Source organism: Haliaeetus albicilla, chromosome 19 (assembly GCF_947461875.1).
Source record: "Haliaeetus albicilla chromosome 19, bHalAlb1.1, whole genome shotgun sequence".
In the NCBI taxonomy this organism is placed as follows: Eukaryota; Metazoa; Chordata; class Aves; order Accipitriformes; family Accipitridae; genus Haliaeetus; species Haliaeetus albicilla.
The window spans coordinates 9,637,721-9,663,033 of record NC_091501.1 but is presented as its reverse complement, the minus strand read 5'-3'; the positions used below and the strand labels follow the sequence as shown (position 1 = coordinate 9,663,033).

Below are 25,313 nucleotides of genomic sequence, written 5' to 3'. Positions count from 1 at the left end.
ACTGTTTGCCCAGTTAAACAAACAAGCAAACAAACAAACATCAAAAGTAGCATAAGAAACAAAACTCCAAAGCCATTAATCAAAATCCTACTGTTAAAGCCACTTGCTTTTCAGGCAAGATCATGTCTTTCTATAAAAGGCAGTGTTGAATTCTTAATAGGCCAGGACCCTTGTGAAAACCCTGGTTGTTCCAAGACCACTGTTATGTTCCTCTGAAAACTTGTCCTCTACATGTGGGGATTGATGTCCTACCTAAAACACAGTTGTGAAACACACTATTTCTATAACAGTTTTATGAAAAAGGACTACTTCTGCCAGGCCAAAGTTTTTGCTAGTGTAATGGATAGAGCGCAGTTTGTTAAAACACCATGTAGCTATCTCAAATCTGAAGTTCAGCCTTTTAGTGTACAAAATGGCTTGTGCTGTGCTTGAGATTTTTCTATACATAGATGGCTCATTCTCTGGCATTAAGCAAATGACTAGCACATTGAGGAGTGAGCTGGCAAGGAGTTAAAAATCTTAATGCGAAAGATAATCTCTCCTGAAAATGCCAGGGACACCAGGGTGTTGTCCCATTTGATCAAGATTAAACATCCCATGTTTCTCACAGCAGAAGCTAAACTCATCAAAGAAGCAAGTTCTTGTAACTGACCCCCAGCAGGCTATTTGTTTTCAATATGTAATGATACAGCTGATAGGAGTTTTTTTCAAAGAGTTGTCTCATTTAAGTCCCTAAAGGAAATGACTACCCATGGGCTGGGGTAGGATTGTCTCTTAGGTGCAAACAGGTAGTCTCTTATTTTGCAGATAAATTCCTCTAATGGCTGAAGCCTCTGATTTTCCTGTGGATAACTGTGGTAATATTTTAGAATACTGCCCTACGTAAAACTCTTCAGCATCCAAATTCTCTTCTCTCCTTTTATGGATACATCCGATAAGCAATTGTTTCACAATGTTGATGTCTTTAATTACACATCCCAGCTTGGATTAAATTATTTCAGACCTCTCTTTTCTCTTGGTTTCTGCCACAGTGTTGCCAGATAGCTGCTTGGTTTTATAAGACAATTAAAGCAATTGTAGTAAACTATTCACCATTTCAGTACTCGTTATAACCGTTTGATGGAAGAGGGCACGTGGCAGTATTTGGGGACAGGCAGTTGCATGGTCAGTTGCTAAGATTGGATAATGTCAAAATCATGTCTGAAATGATGGATTGTGCTGTCCCTTAAAAAGATTTTAGCTGCCTGTTGGTCTTTATTTGTCTTCAGAAAAATGCTGGCCCTTAGAAGAATCATTTCATTTTTGACATACTGCAAAAACTATATGACTCAGCAGAGTGAAATGCCCTCTAGACACAATATCCATCAGCAACTATTCATTAGTTCAGTAGTACACAGTATGCAATTCACATCAAATAAATTCTGCCTGGCTTTGCCCATTAGGTAGAAATCTCAGGTCACAAGCAGCTGTCATGGATGAAATCTTGTTTCCACAGAGGTCAAAGTAGATCTCCTTTTGCTTCTGGTGGTCACAAAAATTCATCTTATGCCTTTGTGGATAGGTAGTATTAGACAACATCTTACTCCAAATTGAAACAAAGCAGCAGAGACACCCCCCTATGGCTCCTAAGAGATAAAGGATTTTTTTAATCTTGTGAGAAGCCTGTGTCTTTTTAAAACAACTATCTGTCTTGATCAAGTTCCCCACAGAAATTAGTGGAAATTTTTTACTCAAGTAGGAGACCCAAGAGAGAGATTCCACCCTGGTGAAAATTTTAAACAAATACTAATCAATTTCTCTGACACGTCCCTTTGACTAGTAACTTTACATAGGCAGGAAAAGCCTTGACTTGGCAGGACATTCATCTTAGATGCATAACTTCCACTCAGGAACTTTCACTTCTGCAATGATTATCAAAAATTACTATCTAACCAGAGCTTTCATCTTGTCTGTGCTGCATTCCCTCATGTTACTAACGATAATTACAGGAAAGTCTTCAGTAGTATTTTAGAAGTCTATGAGGCTGTTTTTCTGAGATTTTGGGACTCTTTTATTTTTGTAGCCTTCAGTTGGAGCTGTTAGAGCTCAACACTTCCAAAAAATGTGTTAGATTCTCCATTATGTTTAGTCGGATGCTACTGAAAACAGTTTACATTTTCATGTTATCTGTCTCCTTAAGGGAGTAATAAAATATATTACCAATTGATTGGACTTCAGTACAGTGAAAACTCCCCACTGCTTCGTATTCAGTACAATTCTGGGCTGAAACGTGCCAGCTGGTTCAGAGTATTTAGCAGAATTACGTCTTATCAGAGGATAAGAAATAGAGCATGGTATGCCATTGCAATGCCAGGTAGAATTTTAAATATTGGAATTTAATTACCCAAGTTGTATTAGGGTAGCAGTTCTCTATCTCCTTTAATCCAGCTCATTATCATTTGAGAGAAGATACTTCCAAGTCAAGCACAATTGCTGGTAATTAACTGCTGGTGATACCAGTGCTCTCTGGAGGCAGTTTTATCCAGCCCTTGTAATGTTAAAAGAGAAAGACCCAAAACCAGAACTGTTTAAAGGAACAAGTGAGGCATAAAAGAAAATCTACTTTGAGGAATGTCTTTCACATAACTTCAAATCAATCACTGAAAGACTTTGCAATAACATACAGCTGAGGCCTAGTATTTTGCAGACAATAATATTTTGCAGCATTATAACAGTAAATCTGAACTCTCTACTCCAGACTAAAAACCACTAACAGAATTAATGGGTTTTGGAAGGAATAGATGCTCTTAAAACTCCTCTTTGCCTTCTGAGGAGAGAGGAAATCACAGAGACTAGGTTACTTTTTGAGATCTGCAAAAGAGCTTTGTCCCCTTCTCCATAGCAGCAAATTCTATTTAATACTGGAGATGGACAGTGATCAGTCAGCCAGCAGTTAATATGTATAATTAGGCCTGTGAAAGAAATCTTGGAGCAGATCCTCAGCCAGGATGTTTGACACAAGCAGAAACAAAATCTAAATATTTTCTGTATCCCATTCCTAGGAAAGAACATTTCAGGCTTTTTATTGGCACATTTATCAGTCTGCTGTGTTGTTGGCAGTCAGGAAGTTCTTAAGAAACTTTCTCTGGTGGTGCACTGGAATTTACAGTTATAGTGATAATATCGTAAGGGAGAGTAACTGAATGCAACATCAATTACCTTTCCACAGTATTATGGTATCTTGCTGTCAGTCATCACTGCAGCATATTTGAGGTATAGGTTTACAGTCCTATAGGAGCAGTGATGGAGGCAGGAGAGGTAAGTGAAAATGAAAAGATCATTGGAAGGTGGGACTACAAATTTAATCTTAATCTGCCTTTCACCTTCCCTAGTATTTTATGGCAGCTCCCTATCCCCGTTCTTCAAAGATTTTCTCATGACAATTGCTTTAGTAAAACTTTGTTCAGATTCATGCTTGTTGGAAATGAAACAGAAAACAATAAATCTACAGTGCCATTACACAGTAAAGTGATCAAAGGGCTGCTGATGCCTTGTAGGAAACTTTCAGAAACGCAGTCTTGTAATTTAGTTGATCTATCAGATACTGTGTCTTTTTTTTTTCTTTGCAGTTAGTTTCTGCCACATTTTTTCATTCTGAGAAGAGCTATTCTTCCCATCAGGCTCACATGTTTCTGTAGGCTTACTCAGCAGTAGTCCCTATATTCCAATTGGGCTACTTGAAGAATAATGTCTTAGTAAGCAGGAATCCTATACATTTCTGTACAGCAACTCAGGAAGTAATGTACTCTTCGCTATATAAACTGACTATATGTCATCAACATAATTTGAATTACTGTGCATATGTTTGCTTGAAATGACTATTGGCAAGGGCATGAAAGCAAGGAATAAGAGTTCATTGGTTCTTTCTGCTTATATTCATTACTTGCCCCTGCTGTGACATCATAAGCATCTCTGCTGCAACTAAAGTTAATGACACAAACAGCCTTGTAATTTCAGATGAAGACTAAGCAGCAAGAACAGGTACACTAAAAACCCTCAGCTTCAGCTCATGTATTTTGTCTCTGCACAAATATTCATTGCAATACATTGCAGAAGAGAATGAACACCAAACATCCATTGTAGAAACCAGAAATTTCTTCAGATCAAATACTTTCAAGACATCCACATGAGCCATCTTTATAAGGAGGCACTGCAAGATGCAGCAATAATTTCTTTGCCTTAAGTAGTATGTTCTTGATACAGTGTAGTTTTCAAAACTAAATTGTCACTGGCATCTTTTTATATATTTTTAGAAATATGTATCATATATATCAATACTAACTGTTAGATCCTGCTTTCTCGTAATGATAATGTAACATCCTTTTCTACAGTTCTAGAAAAAGGGAGGATTAGAGAGTAACTTTCACTATGCTGTTGAACAGAACCCTAAATGGGGGCAAGGTTTCCTCTTAAGCTTTTCCTGAGTTATCCAGGCTTTTACAGAGTGAGCTGGCTGTGTGTTCTTCTTCCCTGTGACAGGTTAGTGGGGCATGCATGAGGAGTCTTGTCTCTACATCTTCTCTACCCGCCAGGAAATGCTGTCATGTGTTGTCATTATATATCACTAGTGAATAATTACTGCCTTCTTCCCCCAAAAAATTAAAAGAAGATGATTCAGGTCACAGAAAAATGAATGGCCAACCTACTTGCCAACTTACAGGTATCAGGGCTTTCTAGTTCTTGCTTTTCTATGTGTAGCTGACTTGTTTGTGTACAGCTGCACAATTTATCCTAAGTCTACCTCTCAAGGTTTGCCTCTCCACTCATGTCTCCATAACCTCAGAAGATATCTGTGAGGCATGAAGTCTCCAGCAATTATCCCTTGGGGTGATTTTTTTTCCTTTTTTTACATTATCTTTCACTCATCAAAAAAAAAAGAACAAACAAACAACAAAAAAAAAACCAAACCACAAACACAGCTTAAACAGATTGCCTTTGCACAGGCGCTGAAAAATTAAGAAACCTCAGCTGCAAATCAGTAGGGGAGATGAGTTCCAAAATAGATGCCTGTTTGTTCAAAATGTCCTGCTATCGCTCCCCAGTGGAGCAAGCTAAAGACTCTAGCCAAGAGTGTATCATCACACAATTTAATCAACACATTGGTCAGCTGTCTGCATAAAGTAGTAATGTGGCATTTAGTCTTTCTGTGGACATCAGCATACCCATCTGTAAAATGAATAGCGTGTTGTAAAATTCATATAATACCTTGCAGGGGTTTTGTAAAGCTAAGCTAATTAATGTCAAGCAGTCAGCTGAAATTTGCTCTTTAAGTGAAATTAATTTATCTAAACCTTCACAGGAAGAAGATTTCTTAATACTTTTTCATAAAGCTCCTATGGCCATCATGCTGACCGTTTATTATTTATACATCAAAACCAAACCGTAGGAGAGAAATGGGCAAGCCAAAAAGCTTGAAAATAATAGCCATAGGTTGTAAAAGAGTTCTCATTAGGGACACAAAAGTTAAGTATGGACTCAGTGGAACCAAAGAACAGTTTATGACATTGTACTTGCATATTTGGTAATAGTAGGAAATTATATTGGAAGATCATCATCACTCTGCCATAGCAGAGTGGTCCAGAATCTGACCATCTTTGAGAAATACTGAGAAACCTCCTTCTTTTATATAACTTTATTGGCCAACCAAAAATACCTTTCATAATAATTTCTCACTTCCTTCACCATCCCTGCAAAATAGAGCAGTCACCCAAGAATCTTATTCAGAGATGATTAGGATGTGAAAGGAATCAGAGATTTTGTAATTCCTGTTGGGGGTCTCCACCTTGATACTCTAATTGACAGAGAAGCTACTGAGTGTGGAAGGTGTAGAGTGACTGCCACTTACCAAATGCTGAAATGAAAGGCATGCATCACATCTTGTCCATGTGTATAAACTGTACAATGCTGGAAAAGGGGTACTGAAAGAAAGGAACTTGCCTGTCATAGAAGAAACAGTAAAGGATTCAGCAATTCCTGGACTGTTCGACGCACTGAGGATGAAGAGGAGCTCCCCCACCCACTGGAGGCAGTGCTATCTTCATAAGTTCATGGTTCGACACCATGGATCTCCAGGTGGGTCAAGATTATAGAGATACACCAACCTGGAGGACTCCATGCTGTCGAGCTGTTCATAAGCAGCGGAAGCCAATAAACTCTTCTCAGCCAGCAGGTTATTTTCCCTGTCTGCCTCTGGGGCTCTTCTGACTGCATTGTTTGCGCCCACTTTGGAGGAAATTACCCACGGAGAAAACCAAAAACCTTCCACAACTGCCAAGAAGGAGCAAACCGTCTCTCTGTTGGGGACTAAAGCACAATCAATACTGATATACAGCTAAAGAGGTTTCCAGGTTGTTACCAAGTGTGTGCATGTGCGTGCAGGTGTGTGTACTTGCTTCTGCAGTGGATTTTCTTCCACCTTTCAGTGAATGCTGTAATTTCCATTCATTGTCAAAGGGAGAGACTGAATGGGCAAATGATGTCCTCTGTGAAGCACTTAAAATACTATGTGGATAGCTATCTAAAGCAAAGAAATCAGGCATGTTCTGAAAGGGTATGCCTACACTATCAAAAATTTATGGGTATGAGCCCGTTCTCAAACCCACACTGCCTTCCATCCACAACGATTACCTGCAGGGTTGTTAACAGCTCTGGATTTAGATTACTCTATGATTTTTCTGAGAGGAGAGCCCGAGCCCATTCCCAGCCTCTGCATGAACCCAAACTCTAGTTTAAGTGATACAGACAGACCAGGCTGCGGTGGGGCAGAGCATGTTATGCTCACACAGCATCAGCAGATCTGTGAAGTACAGCTTTTTCCATGTATAGTATGGACATTCGAGCTATAAATACCCGTGTGGATGGAAAGCTTTGAGGTCATGGGGAATGGCATCCTTACATCTGCTTTTGAGCCCTCTTTTCACCTGGAAGTGTAGACATACCTACAGAGGATCATGTCTTCTGCATGATAGTAAGTATTTATATGCATTGGAATAATTCAATATTGAGTCCTCTGTTGTTCACTTGGGTAAAGGCAAGTCTTGTCATACTGGAAGAGGGGACTTACCCTGGAGCAGAAGACCGCTGCGCAGGTCAAAGACCTTGGTGTCGTTGGGTCTCTCACTTGTTGCACCTGAGGACAATAAGGCTCTTCAAGGAGGTTGACAATGAACCATTGTAAACCAGTTTTGCTCTCAGGATTTGTCAGTGGTAAAGCTTAGGCCATTGCTTACTGGACTTATTTACATTTTGTATTTACTATACAGGATTTCTATTTCAGGGTTGAGTAGGAGGTTGGAAGAGAATAGACGTGAGCAAGAACTCTATAAAGCAGGATGTATCCTTATGCATGCTGTACTGAACTGTAATTCAAATATATCTTGGCTGCCACTGTTGAGCAATTTAAAAGTGATGGAATTTTCACAGACCTCTTTTGCTTTCCATAAGGCTTTTCTCTTTTCTTTAGGGAAAAAAAAAAATGAAAAGAGAAAGAGAGAGAAAGAATTCTTTGGGGGATAAAATGACTTTTGGAGACAAACAATGCATCTGTAGTATACAGTATTGATTGTGATGTGGCTGTGAGTTACACGGAATTACAAGCTCCCTTGCTCTCTGTTTCGCTGGGGCCGTTCCATGTGATATGAATTGATATAGGACCCACAGCTGAGTGGCCATTTGTTTTATTCTTTTACTGGAGCCCTTAAAGCTGTTGGTAATGATTGGGAAGAGGAGGGAGCCGATAACCAGGGAGAGTGGATGCAGTGTGTTACTCACTTTCAAGTACCCTGTTAGCATAACTGCTGAGCTGACAGGGGGGAACAGCCCTCTCCAAAGCAATCCCCAGTAGTGCCACTTGCCAGCAGTGGACGGAGAGCAAGAAAGCACACGGGGTGTCATTTTTTTGCTGGTGATCTAATGTCATAAAAGAAACTTTTTGGATTCCAAAGTGGCCAGGAGTCACCAGATCGTTGTTACTAAGCAAAATACTTTTAATTAGGAAGAAATGAATGATCCCCCTTATTCAAAAGAGCTTTGTGGTGTAGTGTGTTAAATTCTGGCTGTGAGTGGATTGTGCTCAAGCAGATCCCCGATGTCTTTGAAAATAATGTTCACCCAGTAATGTATCTTTTATTGTCCTCAAACAACTCCTGGAGCAGCGCGGGACCTTGCTGAGGCAGAGGGGCTCAGATCTGTCTGTACCCATCTGTCTAGACATGCCTGCAGAGAGTAGGGTGTAATCATTGTCCCTTTTTTCCCTTGCCTTCTGAAGGAGAAAATATATTCCTACTCCCTCAGGTTCCTTTAAGAAACTCTGTGCTAACTTTTATGGGTTTAGGGCTTTTTTCCCCTTATTTATGGTTTTTATTTTTAGACTGTGATTGGTGCTGAATTACAATACACCATGACAGCTGCTTATTCTCGTGTTATAGCTGTAGCTTTAACTCCAGTTGCTCTTTGTCTCATTGCAACAGTCTCTTGAAAATGCAAACATACTTAAAAAGTAGATCACATTCTGAACCAAAAGGAAAAAAATGACCGTTTTCATTGTTTATGAAATTTCATGGCATATGGATATTTGTTAGCAGGCTAAGTAGTTCCAGCTGGTGTATTTAGTTTGCAAAGTGTAAGACGTACCGCAAACTGGCTAATCAAGTTGTCCTTTTCAACGTGCTGATTTTATAAGGGTTATGAATCTATCCTTTCCATTCTGGTATGGCTGGATAAACAATGTAACAACTCTGAAACTGGTCCATACAAAACTGGGTACAACAAACTTTGAAACTGATCTATCAGACTAATCCAGTTTAATATGGCAAGGGTGATGCTTATAAATCTATTCAGCATAGTGCACCTCAGTACAGGTTAGAATTGACTTTTTCCCTTCCCTCCTTTCATCATACACACATAGAAAGAAAAAGGAGTAGAGACAAGTGAAGGAAATCTTTTCTTCTAGCATGTAAGCTAATAGAGAATAAGTTTTAAGTTACGCCACCATCACCACAGAAAGGGTTGCTGTCTCTCCTCACTAGAAACACAAGCCACTTCATATATAGGACACTAGACAGCAACACAGAAACCTTTACTACTAGATGGTTTCATCTAGCATTAGATGACTCCTTTGTGATCCCTTTCTACAAACATTAGATATGGACTCAGCCTTGCCTCAGCTCTGGGAATCTCCCCACATCAGTCTTGCTGAAGATTGTCCCTCCCCAAACATTTTTAAAAAGAATACTTTTTGGTTGTTCTCAGTTCCTTCCAGATGTTCAAATGCTTTGATAGAGCAGAATGAGGATTAGAAACTTACTTTCTTTCAAAATATTAGATGCTATCATTACCTGATTCACAGAACTGAGATTTTAAGGGTGAAAAAACCCAAAAGAACAAACATGACTCATGTTAAAATTACAGGATCTGGCAGTACTAGATTTTGCATCTGATTTATAGTGATTTTTTTTTCCTACTGGATTATTATTCTCATTTTCAGAAAAAAAAAAACCCACCAAACAACCAAAACCATAAATAAAGATGAGTTCTCAGTACTGGATTCTTCTCCCAGCTGGAGCTGCTGAGATTAAAATTTTGTTTGTTGTTCAATACTACTTTATTGGATAAGGAAATTAGTGCTCTTTTGAAGGACTTCAGTAAGATGAAAGCCAGTTTTAAATAGGAACAGAACATATTCACAAGTTGGATTATTGCTCTGCCTTTCTTTCTATAGTTTCATGAAGGATGTAGCCATCTCATTGCTGTGTTTTCTACTCAAAGAGTAGAAACCATGACCATCATGCATGCTCCTTCCTACTGTTTACTACAGAGGTTGCTTCTTTGAGGGCTAGGTGACAGGAGAGATCCTGCACAAAATTCCCAGCCTGAGCTAATATCAGGCTACTCATGCTTATACTGCTTGCTGCCTTCTTGAAGATGTACAGAGGGAGCTTTCTTGCTCCTCTACATCAAAGATCTTCATTATAGGCACTCCTCAGCAGGTGCTTTTGATGGGCTGTGGTGAAGCAATGCCGTTACCAATGAAGCAATACCAGAGCACAAGTCTACACAGTTAATGTAGTCTCAGTCTAAAGTGTGAAAAAGGCACTTCTTGATCCATATTATGTATGAGTCCTTGAAGATTTCTGCTTCATTTACTGACCAAACCAAGATTTTCTATTGTTAGCAACGCAGAGCTATTACAATCTGAAAGAACGAGCTGTGTTCTGTTCTGATGTATGCACCACCAGCAAAATTGTCAGCTATGTCTTAGTCACTGCACTTTTATTATAGGAGTTCTTAGACATGAGGCTGGGTTTGCAGGGCTTGTAGACACTCAGATTGTCTTTTTACTTGTGCACTGAGCAAATATGGCATAGAAAACTACATAAGCCAGCAAACATGGACTAGAACCCTACTTGATACTTTTGCAGTGTGGCTTTTGTGGTTACTACTGACCTTTGGAATGAGGGTTAAAAAAATCCCATTATTATTCTGTTTTGTTTCCAGAACTCCCTTCGATCTCATTTCCACCAACTGCGAGTTCTGTCTCACACACATAATGGAGAGAAGGAAATAATACCTTTAGCTTGAAAGCTTTCTAATCACAGGCTAGAGGATTGACATTTTACCTAACAATAGCCAAAGAAATCTATATGCTTTAAGAGCCCTTGCTAAAGTCAAAGAAAATGAATAATAGCTTTACTATTTAGTAAGCACCAAGACATTCATAACACAGTGTGGTGGGTTGACCTTGGCTGGACGCCAGGTGCCCACCAAGTAACCCTATCACTCCCCTCCTCAGCAGGACAGGGAGGGGAGAAAATAAGATGGAAAAAAACCCTCGTGGGTCAAGATAAGTGCAGTTTAATAAAGCAAAAGCAAAGGCCACGCATTGAAGCAAAAGAAAACAAGAGATTTACTCTCTATTTCCCATCAGCACATGATGTCCAGCCACTTCCCAGGAAGCAGGGTTTCAGTACACATAGCGGTTGCTCTGGAAAACAAAAGTCATAATAATGAATGCCCCCCCTCCTCCTCCTTTCTCTTAGCTTTTATTGCTGAGCAGATGTCCTATGGCATGGAATATCCCTTTGGTCAGTTTGGGTCAGCTGTCTTGCCTATGTCCCATCCCAAGGTCTTGCCCACCCCCTGCCTACTGGTGAGGGAGGAATGTTGGAGAGACAGCTTTGATACTGCTCAGCAGTAGCCAAAACACTGGTGTGTTATCTACACCCTTCTAGCTACCAGTACAAAGCACACCACTATGAGGGCTGCTATGGGGAAAATTAACTCCCTCTCAGCCAGACCCAATACACACAGTTGTGATGGTGTCTCCTCTTTGTAGTGGGAAGCTCCGCAAGTGAAATCTACTCAGTCCAGTGAGGTACTCCAGTTTAGTACTGAAGGTGGGATTCCTCCCAGTTAGGTTCCAAAGACTACTTAGAAGTTGGGCTTCTGGTCTACAAGGTCTGGCTAGGGTTTCTTTGTAGTAAAGAAACATCCCCTGGAGGCAATTAATTCCATCCTACGGTGGGGCCAAGGAAGAGGGGATGAATTCCCATCTAGAGGCATGTCTGTGTTGTCCTTTACTGTAGAGGGACCCCAGATAAGTAGCTTTGATAAGGTATATAACTTTCAGTACACTAAAATCAGGCAAACAGTATCCCACCAAAGGAAAAGGAAAACCACATCTAAGTCTGTTTTGCATGTTGTCTTCTCTTTCCAGCCCCAAACCCCAATGAACATTTGTTGCAACTGGAAAGCGGTATCTTCCCACAGCCCTTGATATTAGGCTTATGATGAGGTATGAAGAGCAAGGAATAATGGGCAGAATATCCTAGTGACAGACACCTACTGACGTTTGTAGCACAACGAACAGCGGGTAATAATGGCAGCTCAGCTGCCAACAGACCAGAGTGTCCATCACGGTATTTTGCACAGCAATTTTGACGGTGAGATAAGAGACTTGAGCTCTGAACTGTGATCCATATGCTCCCATTTGTCCTGTACACCCTCAGAAGCCCTTGGATCAGGTCAGGGTGCAGATGATAGCATGACTGCCTGGAGCTACACAGAGTGAGGAAATAACAGGGCATGCTTCCTTGCAACTTGATTAGGCTGTTGTTTCTAATGGACTATCCCTGCTGGCATCTGAATGTCTCCTTACTTCAGAATGCAATGGATTTTGATAGGAATGGAGAAGGTAACTGGTCTACCTCCAACAAACTCTTCTGCCCTAAAGATCTCTGTGCTTGCCTAACCAAGGCACATAGCAGACTGTTTTGTTAGGACTGAAATATGGATTATAAGGGTGCTCTTTGCAAGCAGCTGTGAAGAGTCACTTGGATATTAACATGAAGGAGTACCCTTTTAGATGATGAATGAGCCTTACGAGGACCAGCTGAGGGAACTGGGGTTGTTTAGTCTGGGGAAAAGGAGGCCGAGAGGAGACCTTATCGCTCTCTACAACTACCTGAAAGGAGGTTATAGCAAGGTGGGTGCTGGTCTCTTCTATCAAATAACTAGTGATAGGACAAGAGAAAATGGCTTCAAGTTGCGCCAGGGGAGGTTTAGATTGGATATTAGAAAAAATTTCTTTACTGAAATGGTTGTCAGGCATTGGAACAGGCTGCCCAGGGAAGTGGTGGTGTCACCATCCCTAGAGGTATTCAAAAAGTGCATAGACAAGGCACCTCACGACATGGTTTAGTGGGCATGGTGCTGTTGGGTTACGGTTGGACTCGATGATCTTAAAGATCTTTTCCAACCTAAACGATTCTATGATTCTATGAATATGGTTCCTAAGGAAGGCTTGTTCTGCCTAACTGCTTATATACTGAGTAGGAACTGGCTTCTAGGCAGAAAGTGAGGATGGTCAGCTGAAGCTACTCTGTCTTCAGATAGGTTTGAGTGCTTCCACAGCATATTGTCAAGGAGACGGGTATGCTGTGGTGGCATGCAGGATGTGCATCTTTCCCTTGGTACTTGAAAGAAGAGATTGTGCTTGTTCTTCTCCCTTGCCACCTTGTTTGTTGAGACTTTAGATTGTTCTGTGGGTTATTGGGAGCTTATTCATTGATTTCAGAAGGAGTTTTACTAACAGGGCAAGGTGTGTCTGTGAAGAACTTGTTACACATTTGCACTGTGGCAAGCATTTTAGTAGCCTTTGCTTTTGAAAAGAAAATGTCTATGATCTAGGACCTTGAGCCTGGAACATACCCTAAACCCCAGGAAAATATTTGCTAAAACTCATTCCTAGCAAACTCAGTAAGATACAGAACAAGCTACTTCTGCATATTAGTTTTTTTCTAACAAATAAAGGTATGCCCAAAACTGCCATACCTAATTCCTGTTTAATTAATGGTGCCTCTAGAGGAGGATTCAAAGTTCCCAAGAAAATTTCGCTGGTACTAGAAGCTGAACCAACAGTCAGTTCCAGCTCAGCTCCAGACAGCTTAATTCCCTGTACAACAAAGCTCCACAAATTATTTTCAGAAATAAGCAGATAACCAACATCCCACTGAGATACTGCTGTCAGTGATCTTAGTCCCTCTTTCTAACCTAATGTTCTCTGTGCCTCTGAGATGCTTATTGTGAAAATTGATCTTCTGGAGAGGGAAGAAGTGTTGTGGGATTTTTTTACTTCTTTTTCTAACTCATGTTATTTTATAAAACTAAGACATGTTACAGTTGCATTTGCACTGTTTATCAACTACGGTTATATTTACCTATATATAAAACTCTCTGATGCGTCAAAGGATTTCTTTTCCCAGAAGAGAAACAAGATTTCAAATTACTAAATGCCATATGAGGACTTTATTTTGGTCACATATTAATTTTAAAATAAATCCATCCAAGCAATATTTCAGGCAATGAAGTTTGGATTTCTAACTTTTTTTTTCTGATTCCAGACAAAAAAACAGTGAGTGACTCATTTTCTCCCTTTTGAAATGTACAGATTTCAAAAAATGTTATTGAATTGGGCCAGTAGTTTGTGTAGTTCCATTTTTATCTGTTCTCCTGAATCAGCTAAATCTTTCCTCAGTGCTAAAATTTCAGACTGCCTTTTCTCCATGTGGTTTTAGGCTATCCCAAAATGAAATGCTGTAACACAAAATATTGAAGAATGACTAAAACCTACAAAATGCTGCCTTCTGCATACCCTACAATAGGTGAGTTCCATGTTACAAAGCCAGACAGCTTTAAATTTATAGTGTAGTGAAGTTCCTTGCACTATCTTAATGTATGCATACTGACGGTTTCTGGAGTTTACAGTTTTTCTCCTGCTGTGAAGGATTGCTTTGCACTCCTAATTTTCCTGACAGCCTTTCCAAAATGGACATATATTTTAATGTAATGCCCAGCTGAATATGTTTTTAGATGTTCTGCCAGCAAAGAACTGAATCTTAAAAAACAAAAATACTGGGGGGTTTAGCTTTACTCTGAGGTCACTCATCTTTGTTGCCATGCCCTGTGGCATTTTACAAGTATTGGAACTGGCATTTGGATTCAGATTCCAAAGATCTATGCAGGAAGTTTTACATTATTTCCTCTTACTCTTTGACCCATTGAATTTTTTATTTGATCTTGGCAAAAGTATTAAGGGAGCCCAGTAAAAGTACAAGTGACTTGATTTAGAAAACATGAATAGATAAATGCTTGTATTTTTAGATTGTATGTAAAGATAAATGACTGTAAGTAAAAATCAGATTAAGTCAAAAGGCATTATATCTTTAGGCAGTCCTAATGTCAGAGTCTCAGCAACTGTTACGTGACACAGCTCCATTACAGCTGATAGAAGGACAATTTGCTGTAGCCAAGAAACTATCTCATAATATTTCCAGCAGCTCAGAAATGACAGGGAGCCCTGTGCAGAGAATTCTTCTTCCAATGACTGCAAGTCATTTAAGTTACCTTCTAGAAGATGCATACAAGTAACTTACTCAAATTATGTCAATATGGATAAGAAACTCGATCATACCCACATCAGAAATATTTTTTTGTTCTGTTCTCCTCATTTTTACAGCCACCACCACCATATCTGTAGGTCTTCTACCACTAGTTGCTCCAATTTATCCTTCCTGAGCTCATTCCAGGATTTTCTAGGAGGTGCATGTAGTTGGTGTTACATAGCTAAACTGAAATTATGAAAGAGATCTCTTTGCTTCTTCCCATATATTCACATGTTATATGAGAGAACTCCCTTCTTCATATGGAAGAATTACTATTTTTTATATAATTTAGCCCATTCTGATGTAGAATGGTATTGTTGTTTTGTGCACTCATAGACATTCACTGTACTAAAATCGTGTGTGAATTTGCTAGTCATCCTTGAGAATGCCAAACAAGCTCAATAAGGTAAAGTTGAAAATCACAATGAGTAAAAATGGAATAGAGCTATCAAACCACTCACTGGTGTATGCCTCTTCTCTTTCAGGGTTTTCCCGCAAGCATTTTAATGGTGTCATGATTAGACCTTTTAGAAATTGTACCAGTAGATGCTAGAAGGGGACTCATGATGCTTTTACTCTTCCTCCCTGGAAGCAATATCAAGGATATCTTGATTATCCCTGATAGATGCTTGCATAACCTGATGTTAAAAACCTCCATGGATGGAGATGCTACAAAACTCTTCTGGTACACTGATCTAGTGTTTAACTCTCCTTTTAGTTAGAACCTTTTCCTAATTAGGAACCAAAATCTCTTTTGCTGCAGGTCAAAGTAATTATTCCTTGTGTTATTGCTTATGAGTGTAGAGAACAGTTTCTCACCCTTTGAAACAGCCTTCTGAAATTCAAGCTTCTCTAGAATAAAAAAATCCAATTCCCCCAATTTCCCCTCTATTGCACGATTTCTCAACCTCTGATCAGTTTAATTGTACTGCCATGGACCCCTGATAATACATCTGTGCATTTCTGAAAGTGATGTGCTAAATAGAATGTAGTATTCCATCTGAATACTCATTATTGTAAGGTACTAGAATAATTATTTTCCTCAAGTTGCAGATTTACACATTCCATAATCAAATTTATGTTTTCATAGCAATATTGCATATTGGCTCTTACTAATATCCAGATCTTCTCCACAAGCACTTTATTCTCTATTTTGTGATTGTCCATCTAATTTTCACTTCCTTCATCTAACACTTCATTCTTGCCTTTATTAAATTTTATTTGATTTTTTTTTTTTTCAGTGTACTGGATCATTTGAAATTCTGATCCTTATTCTAGGTGCTTATCATTCTTACTCACATACTAACATTGGCAAAGTTTGTGAGTGATCAGTTCTCATTAACATACCCAGGGGTTTGAGGGGAGAGATTGTCATCTTTGTGGAATCCTCTGTAGTTTGTCTCCACCTGACTCACTGAAAGAAATATGCTAGTTCATGTTCTGGTTTCATCACAGTGGTGTGGGAGGGCAACTGCTGCTTTTTGCTTCATAAATGACCTTTCTAAGGAAAGTGTTATATCACACTGTTATTTGGTATCTATATTGCAGTGCAATACTATCTCATTAATGTTCCCTATTGCTGAGGCCTCTCTTAACATCTTATTTTTCTCATTTTCATTGCATATTTGTATTCTATTTTTCTTCAAACTTGACAATTGATATAGCTTTTCTCCTGCTCTGGTTCCAAACCTCCTGAGAACCCAACTCATGAAAATATCCCCTTGAAGAAAGTGTTTAAATAGAGGTTTAATGGTAATCCTGAGTTTTAAGTCAAAATTACAGCATCAGATTTCACATCTAAGGGGAAAATAACTCCTCCCCTCCTCTCATTCCTGTGGTAAAGTGCAGTCAGGAGCACATATGACAAAAAGAGGTGTCATTGTGCAATGTCTTTCATCAATATCCTGGCCACTGCTAGCTCTAGAGGTAAATTCCTAAAATTTGACATGTAATTTTAAGTGTTTTCATGAATAAGTGACGGCTTAAGTGTTTTCTCAAATCAAAGCTCAAGCCAATTTGTATTATATTTCCATCTTCTCTATTATTTCCTATAATATATTCACATTTTTTCATTTTTAAGCTGTTTATGCTTTTGTATTAGTGAATAAGTTAAATAAAATTAAATCAAACAGCTCCCCAAGTAGCCACATTAGAGGATATCACTCCTCAGATCAGACATATCACAGAACTGTTATCTTTATTTGCTGTCTTTTGGTTTTCCTCAGTTCATGGACAGTAGTGTTCCTATTTAAGTCAGATTGGGTTTCCACAGAGAGCAACATTTCATGGAAATCTACATTAGATACTTTAATATAATATGCCTTCATTTTGGAAAACTATTTCATATTCTGTCTCCTAGAGCATTATGTGCAAAATTAATATGCAGATAGGGCATATGATATGAATGCAAATTAAAAAAAACCCTATCTATTACTCATTTATCTTTTACTACCTATAGATATTGAACTGAGGGTTCTGGTACTCATTAAACACACTGTGATCTGTCAGTGAAATTACATGGTGTTGATGCATAGAATTCAGAGCCAGGTTATAGCTTCTTGATTAAGACCAAAACTTGCTACCTCTAACATAGGGGCGAGGACCAGGCAGAGAAAAAAAGGCACACGTAGGAGAGGGAGCCAGAGGGCGAGAGCCTTGGGGGAGCAGTCAGCAGCTACTGCTTCTGCCAGGAGCCACCACTGCAGCAGTATCGGCTTTAGGTGCCCACTACTCTTCTCCCCGGCAGCAGCAACTGGGGGTTTCCAGAACTGTGGTGTTGGCAAAGCCGGCGGCGAGACTGAGCTGTGGTACTGTTCTGATTATCTGCCACTGCACACGGGGGGGTTCTGCCCATCACAAGTCCTGTCCCTAAGAGTACTGTGACCAAACGCTTGTTAGATCTTTACTGAGCTGGTTAAAACAATACCACTCTCTGGTATAGACAGGATCTGTCCCAGATTCCAGCACGTGAAACATCCAACTTCTCATACAGCTGCCAAAACACAGGACCCTGGTGGCATGCTGTGAAGTGCTCTAGCAGGCTGGGAATACACAGTCAATCTCATTTCATTGCGAGCACCAGATGCTACCCCTTCAGCTCAGGCTACGGACGTGATAAGGCAGCGTACCAGATCTATTTATAATTGTAACCTTTAAAGAGTTTATTTTCAGGACTAAGCTCAACAACATGATAACACCATGGGGCTGCATCTCAGTGCAGCGGTGGTGTACCACAGTGTCACAGTGGTATGGTATAATGCGGTGTTCCCATGTCATATACTGGCTCATATCACTTACAGATAGAAAGCACAATACTGCTAAGTGCTCAGGGGGCAGGATGCAGTCTCCTCTTAGAGTTACTATCTGATATTAATATGGTACTATGTTCAATTGTATTTAAAAGCTTTGGGATGAACAGGAGCATCCTGAAGCACAGTGAGAAAGCAAGTTTTTAGTGGTATCTCGTTCTTCCATTAATATCCTTTATCAAGATCTACCTAAGGTAGAAGTTATGGTGATCAGATGAAAGTAGAGCTAGGTGGCAGAGCTCTGTTATTTAATGATGTGTCTGCAACAGCAATTTCTGTCTTTATTTTTTGTTAGTTTGAAAAAAAGGTAAAGGAAAAAAATCATCAGTCTTCCTCTATCAACAGGCTCAAGCCTCTCTTCCTACACATGAAAAGAACAAGGATCTTGACTAATCTTAGGCTGCTTCCAGCCAGAAACCAACTGAATCTTCTGAAGCTTTAAACATGTGGTAATTCACCAGCTACAACCACTGGACAAATCGTGCAGGGAAAATCTGTGCCGTGTCTGCAAAAGCTTCAGAACATCTCATTTTCCTTTTTTCCTGGTTTTCATTTTTTCTATCCCCATTTTCATGCCTTTCATCCTCCCCTTTTTTCTCCCTTTCCCCCTGGTCTTCATTCCTCTCTCTTTTCACTCAGTCGTCATACACTTCCCATTGCCTTCACTCTTTTATGTGAACGTTTCAGTCCTGTGATAGGGATGGAGCAGATTCTCTCATAAAAGCTACTCCGAACAGCTTAGAGACATCCAGCATGCCATAAGGGAAAATCTCTCAGATGCCAGTATTCAGCCAGGATTGGGCTGCTACTTATTGCAATTCAGTTCCTGAGACCACCAGAACCCCCCAGTGACTTCAGTGCCTGTATCCCTGGTGGGTACCCAGCAAGGTACAACCAGTGACCTCAAGAGATCGCTGTGAGGTTTTGTTAATCAATATACACAGAAACTGCCAGAGACGTAATTGCAGAATAAAGTTCCACTTATTGCAGGAGAGCAAACCTGTGTTCAAACCCACCAGGGGCTGCAGAAGGCTTTCAACAGGAATGTTTTTATGTTGCAAGATTTGTATTCATTAGATTGCCTCTAGGACCACTGGTCCACTCTAATAAGTGTTTTGATAAAAGAGGTCATGTCCCCAAAAGATGTCTGATTGGGACGTGTCATTTCTCCTGTAAAAGATGATTACAATAGGCAGACGCTGATTGTCTTCTAACATTCGTAAGGTGACAATTTTTTTTTAAAAATTAAACAAGTGACATTTCTCCTTCAAGGTTGTTCAGTGCTGATGAAAGTTATTAGACTGATGACTCTGGGAAACAAAGTCCTCTGCCTCATAGCATAGGTACTGTCAGTGTAACAGAATTTTGCATATTTATCAGCACTGCATGACCAGCAGGGTTCAAACCCTCATCCAGGGACAATCCTCAAAGTCAAGGATAATATGACTTTCAGTTCTTCTATTCCAGCTAATGCAAGGAACCACTGCCATGGTGCTGCATATGCTTCAGCCCATGATCTCCATACAGCCCTTAGGCAGGGCATGACCATTAGAGCAGATAGCCCAGCCTGCAATTTAGTCCTAAGAGATTTCAGAAATGGATGTGGAGTGAGGTGGGTGATAGCTAAATTATTTCTGGGAGCCTCCTCTTTGCTGCACTCTCTCCCTATATCACCTGATTAGAAGTGGACCCTCTTGTCTCCTGCCTGGATGTTGTGCATATCATGCAATCAAGATTTCATAGGATCGGGCATGAGCCTGGTGCATGAGGAGGGTACCTGCACTGTGGATCACAGAAGGAAAGGCCAGGGTAGCCAGTCCTGGCATGTTTTCATTAGAGGCAGTGGAGCCTCCATGTTGCCTTCACAAGATGAAAGGTTTTTCAGCCATGCCCTCAGAAATGATGAGACCAGTTGTGGAATCCGAGTGTTATTAATTGGCAGAGAGTTGGGAAAAAATCTAGAAAGCAGAGGAGGCAAATTCTTTACTGGTTCTTCCACAGAAGACTGAATTCAGTAGAACACAGCCCAGTAGAAAATATCAAGTGTAAATAACCCAAAAATTCTTCCAAATAGTTTCTTATCCAACTGTTTATTCAGGACATACATGGTAATGTCAAAATTTAACTAAAAGCTAAAAAAGACAGTGAATAGTTCACTGTGCTTTCTTTTCTAGCTTTTTCATTTCCACTGCCCAGTTAAGTTTTCATCACTCAATTTTCAGGAACATGGTAGGAAGACCTAATTCACCTTATGGTGAGGCTGTGAAGTGTTCAGGTAACAGTGACACAGAGAATACACAAAACATAGACGCCCATCTTTCTTCTGCTTCTTCCTTCTCATTTGCAACTTCCTCATGTTCCCAATTAATGACTTTTTCAGTGCCAGAATCCTAAATTCTCACCTACCCTCACTGGTCAATCTCTGGGTTTTGGTATCTCAGTACTCCTTTCCAGATCTACATGCTTTTTCCTACACCATAATACTAGTGCAGATTAAAGGGACGAATCAGAGTCTGATGGCCTATAGAATAATTTTCTTTTAATTCTTCTTCTGTGATGGTTTTATTTCTTTCTTAATACTGTACCATTTTGAAAGTTATATCTGGATACTAACCTGTAAGATGAATGGTGATAAAGCTGTTTACACCAATCAAACCTTTAAACTAAATGACAGTAAAAAGAAAAAAAGGAGAAAATACACCTTCTTAGACTAACACAATTGTTTAAATAAAAAAACTGCAGGAAAATAGCTATACACTAGCATAAGTAACATTTCCAAATGAGTCCTATTCCATATGTGATGGAGAAGTGTAGGAACCCAAATGTCTTTTGGAACTCAATGGGAATTGCAGATACTCTGCTGCTCTTTTAAATTTGCAGCCTCCTGAAACAGCTTGGCACACTTCAATTTTTTCTCTTTTTTCTATTGCTAATATGATTCACCTAATCTCTAACTGGAGGTGAAAAGATTCTAGTCACTCCAGGTACTCTCTTACTGGGAGTCACTGGGCTGGTGCAAGATGCGGTGCCCTTTAGTGACACCAGGAGGGGCTCATCGCAGTTCTGCTGCCAGAGCTTTCAAAGTACCTTTGCACAGGTCAAGTCCAAATTCCCCTGTGACAAAAACTTGGTTCCACATTTGCAAACATAGCTCAAATAAAATGCTTATTCCCATCACTCTCCTTTCAGACAACATTACAGAATAAAAGGCTAGAAGAAGAACCTGGAACACATTTTGCTTTCAGTTGTCTCCTCAGACTTACAGATCTCCAACATATTCTTTATTGAATTTTATTACTGGAAAAAGTCATACAGCTAGATGAGATATTTGCTTGGTGATGGAGCAAAAATAATTACTGGCATTTCAGCTTAAAATTAACACAGAATTCTTTACTTCAACATGTGTGGACCTCATGGAAGGACTTCTTTCTCAGACATGCCACATTTCTGTTCTTAAGAGGGGTAATTCCCAGCTCTATGAACAATAGCTAACATTTCCCTCCCTGTGTCTCCAGAAAGGTCTCCTTGTTCTGTGCAATTTCGTGAAATTAAAAGGATTGCCCCTTTTTTTCTCCTGACTTTCAAATATTTACTTACTTATCCACTTCTACTAGGTTTGAATAGGTAAAAGATATTAAAACTCCTACCTAAAATAGCGGCATTACTTCTAGTGCTGCACTTTGATAACCTCCCTCATCTTGGGCACACCTCAGAAATTGCAATTACATCTGTTTATGACTGGGGATTATGAGCCAAGATCATATAACCAATGGATTTCTTCAGTGGTGTAGTGGAATTTTGCCAACAAGAGATTTGGCAGAGAGTCAGGCTGCCACAACGAGAGAGAAATCATAATGGAATTTAACAGAATTTCCTTGTATTTATTGTTAGAGAAGAGGGGAGGAGAAAAATGGCCAACTGTTAGATCAGATTTCACTTCACTCACAATCTCTCAGATAGAAACCTAAACTTCTTTTTTTATGACATTCAATTTCTCAGAAAAGGGCCATTCAAATTCCACAATCGACTCTTCTTAGTGACCTTTTCCGCTGAATTTCATGTAGCCTTGAAACGTTGGCATTGGTGGTGCAGAGAGTTTGCAACATGCTCGTTACTGCTAAGACATTTTGTCCTCTGTGCTTCCATAGTAGGGTGTCAGACTCACCCAACTGATTCTTAACCCAGAACCAGCAATCAGGTTGTCACTCACGTCACATTTACCTGCCTCTGGCAAGAAGAAAGCAGCAATGTTTTCTTTGAAAAATTTCTACAGTAGCGTTGCCAAATACAAATTAGCCCAGACAGACATCTTTCATTTGCTTAAACAAATTAGACTTCTAATGTCAGGGCAGGGCATACAGACTAAGTATAGGGAAAACAACATAATTAGATCTTTAATCACACAGCTTTCCTGAGAAAAGGGTCTGTGACCAGAAACGCTAAGCTCAGTTATGATGCAGTACCACACACCCTCTTAGGGGATGGCTAAGAGCTGCCTCTTCCAGGCGTCATTGAAAAGGAAATTCTTTGCCCTCCTTAGAGCTGGTGTTGGAAGAGAATAATTTTTCATTTCATTAAGTTTGGAAAAGGCCTCTAAGGTCATCAAGTTCAACTGGCTGCAGTTGGCTGCAGCCACATTTTCTTTGACAACCTTTGGGGATACATAAAGGGATAAATGAATGAGCTGTTTCCTTATAATGAAGCTTTATCTTTATGACGCCATTTCCTTAGCTTTCTATAAAGTATGACCCCTGTTGTACAAAAACTGTTGTCTCACCTGAGGCCCAGAGTGCAGGGCTTTGGACAGAGGCGGCCTTCAGCCTCACACGTGCCCGCAGGAAGGTTTCATGCTCTGGATGAAGCCCCTCTGCATAATTCAACTGGAATGAAAAAGTCAAAATTTCACTAGAAATTGCAAGCAGAAACCTGCTTTGAAATACACTAACCCTGTTACCCACCGTGATTTTAGGGACAAACTGGTAACTGAGAGGACTGCAGAGAAGTAGAGTGTGTGGGACCAGTCCTCCACTGCTAGAAGTATATTAAACGGGGTTTGGATGTGGCTCAATCTGTATATTATATAGTCGAGGATCCCTGACCATTAAACGTCCCCAGATCCATCCATCCTTTATCACCCTCTGTAGCAAAAGGCTGAAAGAACAAATCATTCCCAGTGCTTCCTTGCTTTTAGTATGTAGCTTCTCCCTGGTCGACCACCGCATATGTGTTTAAGACATAGCAGCTGAGAATTATTTCTGTAGGAAAAACAGCCTCCATAGGGAACATTGTTTTCCACAGGGAACATGATGCTTTCTCACAGTTCTCTGTTACCCATATATTGTCTGGAAGGGGATTTCAAATACTCATGCCTAACATGAAAAACAAAACAAACACCATCATTTGCATTATCAAAATCCTAAATTCTGCATCTTGGTGAGGATTTTAACAGTAACAGAAACAGATGAGTTTTCAATGTACTTCAAATTCAGTGGGGGATTTTACCCCAAAGTTTTGCTTTTTATGGTCAAAATTTTTTTTCAAATATCTTTTAAAACAAAAAATGTATTTTTTACCCTTTTAAACAGGGAATTTACATTACAATCCTGTAAATACATATATACACCTAAACCCTTCAATAACTCCTAACTGAAAATAACTTCAAAATACTTTCTGAATGTTTAAGATAAATCTGTTATAGCAATATCCAAGGCCTTTGTCCCTTCTTACATTCTTGTGTTCCTTGATTCCTCATGTCCAATGAATATTCTGAAGGCAGCCATTTATAGCAAGATAACAGTTCTTCTAATACGAATATCAATTATGCAGAAATGTGAATAATAAAACTCATTTTTCTGAAGACAAAATATCCTGCAAAATACATCTTAACTACTTACAGACACTTAATTAATTCCAAATGCTTAAGCTTTCATAAACCAGAACTGAATTTGACAATTCCTGTAAACAGTGGAATTAACGTGGATGCATCCGTGAAATAGGCTGTGTGAAACTCTTCTTTCTCTAATACTGTCAAGAATCCAAATAATATATTTGCCCATTTTGACCAGATGCAGTCTCTGGCATTGTACTGAATTTTAAAACTCAAGGAACTTTTGCCAGTATTGATCGTATTTTGCCAGACAAATATGAAACCAGCCATAAAAAGTGACATCAAATTGGCTTCCAGAAATCCAATAGTCTGGAAGAGTAGCTCAGTCTTTTGCATCTTTAATAATCAGTGTAATAACACAGAAATATTTTTGACTTATAAAACTCCTTTTAGTTAGGTTCTGCAAAATCTCTTACATGTAAAGGTATGCCTTAGGGTGCTTTAAAATGCAAACTTCATGTAGGAGATGATGTGCTGTTCTTCTTACACTTTATTAGGTTCACAGTTTCATTAGTACCATGTGGCAATTTAAAATATTACTTTTTGTATTGAATATATGATGCAGAGAGTCTGATCTTTCGTTCTTCCTCCCTGATCACACTCTACATTTTCTCTATTTTTAAAGAGCAGATAAATGTCTATGCAGGGAGTGTTTGCTATGGACAAGCCATGCAGATGATTAACTTTGGCATTGTCCCATGGCTCTCAGTGTAAAATTTTCACTAAGCAGATTTCAGGTAAATCATGCAGCCCACTTCACTTAATAATTGCTCTTTAACATTCTCTGCAATTATGTCATATGTGCTGTTAAGCTTGACCATTTTCCTTCTTCATTATTTGCTTCTCCCCAAGGAATGGCAGTTTAACAGACATTTCCAGTGATATAGGTAGTTAAATGAGGCAGTGAGTTATCTCACTGACCACAGGGTTTCTCTCTCCTGGCAACCACTGCAGTCTGGTGTCATGTTCTTTTCAGGAAGAATTCATCTTCCAACCTAGACCACCTGGGAAGGCTGGTAGAGCTGGTCCCTTCTCGCAAATATGAAGCAGAAGGTTGGACAGAGAGGTCCATGGTTTGTGCCCTGTTCTGTGGTTCCTCTGGTGTACCAACACTGCTCAACAGCTGGCAGAAGGTACCAG

At 39.6% G+C, this 25,313-nt stretch overlaps 1 protein-coding gene across 3 annotated transcripts in view; it reads left to right on the top strand.

Moving 5' to 3' along the window:
* The window catches only part of CHRM2 (cholinergic receptor muscarinic 2), a 106,131-nt gene that overhangs the window by 27,736 nt on the left and 53,082 nt on the right, over positions 1 to 25,313 (top strand). Inside the window, exon 2 of one of the 3 annotated variants that reach the window (XM_069807572.1) lies at positions 14,112 to 14,198. The exons of the other annotated variants lie outside the window; for them this stretch is intronic. The gene's annotated coding sequence lies outside the window, so the exon portion shown is untranslated. The remainder of the gene's footprint in view (positions 1 to 14,111; positions 14,199 to 25,313) is intronic. 3 annotated transcript variants of the gene reach the window in all.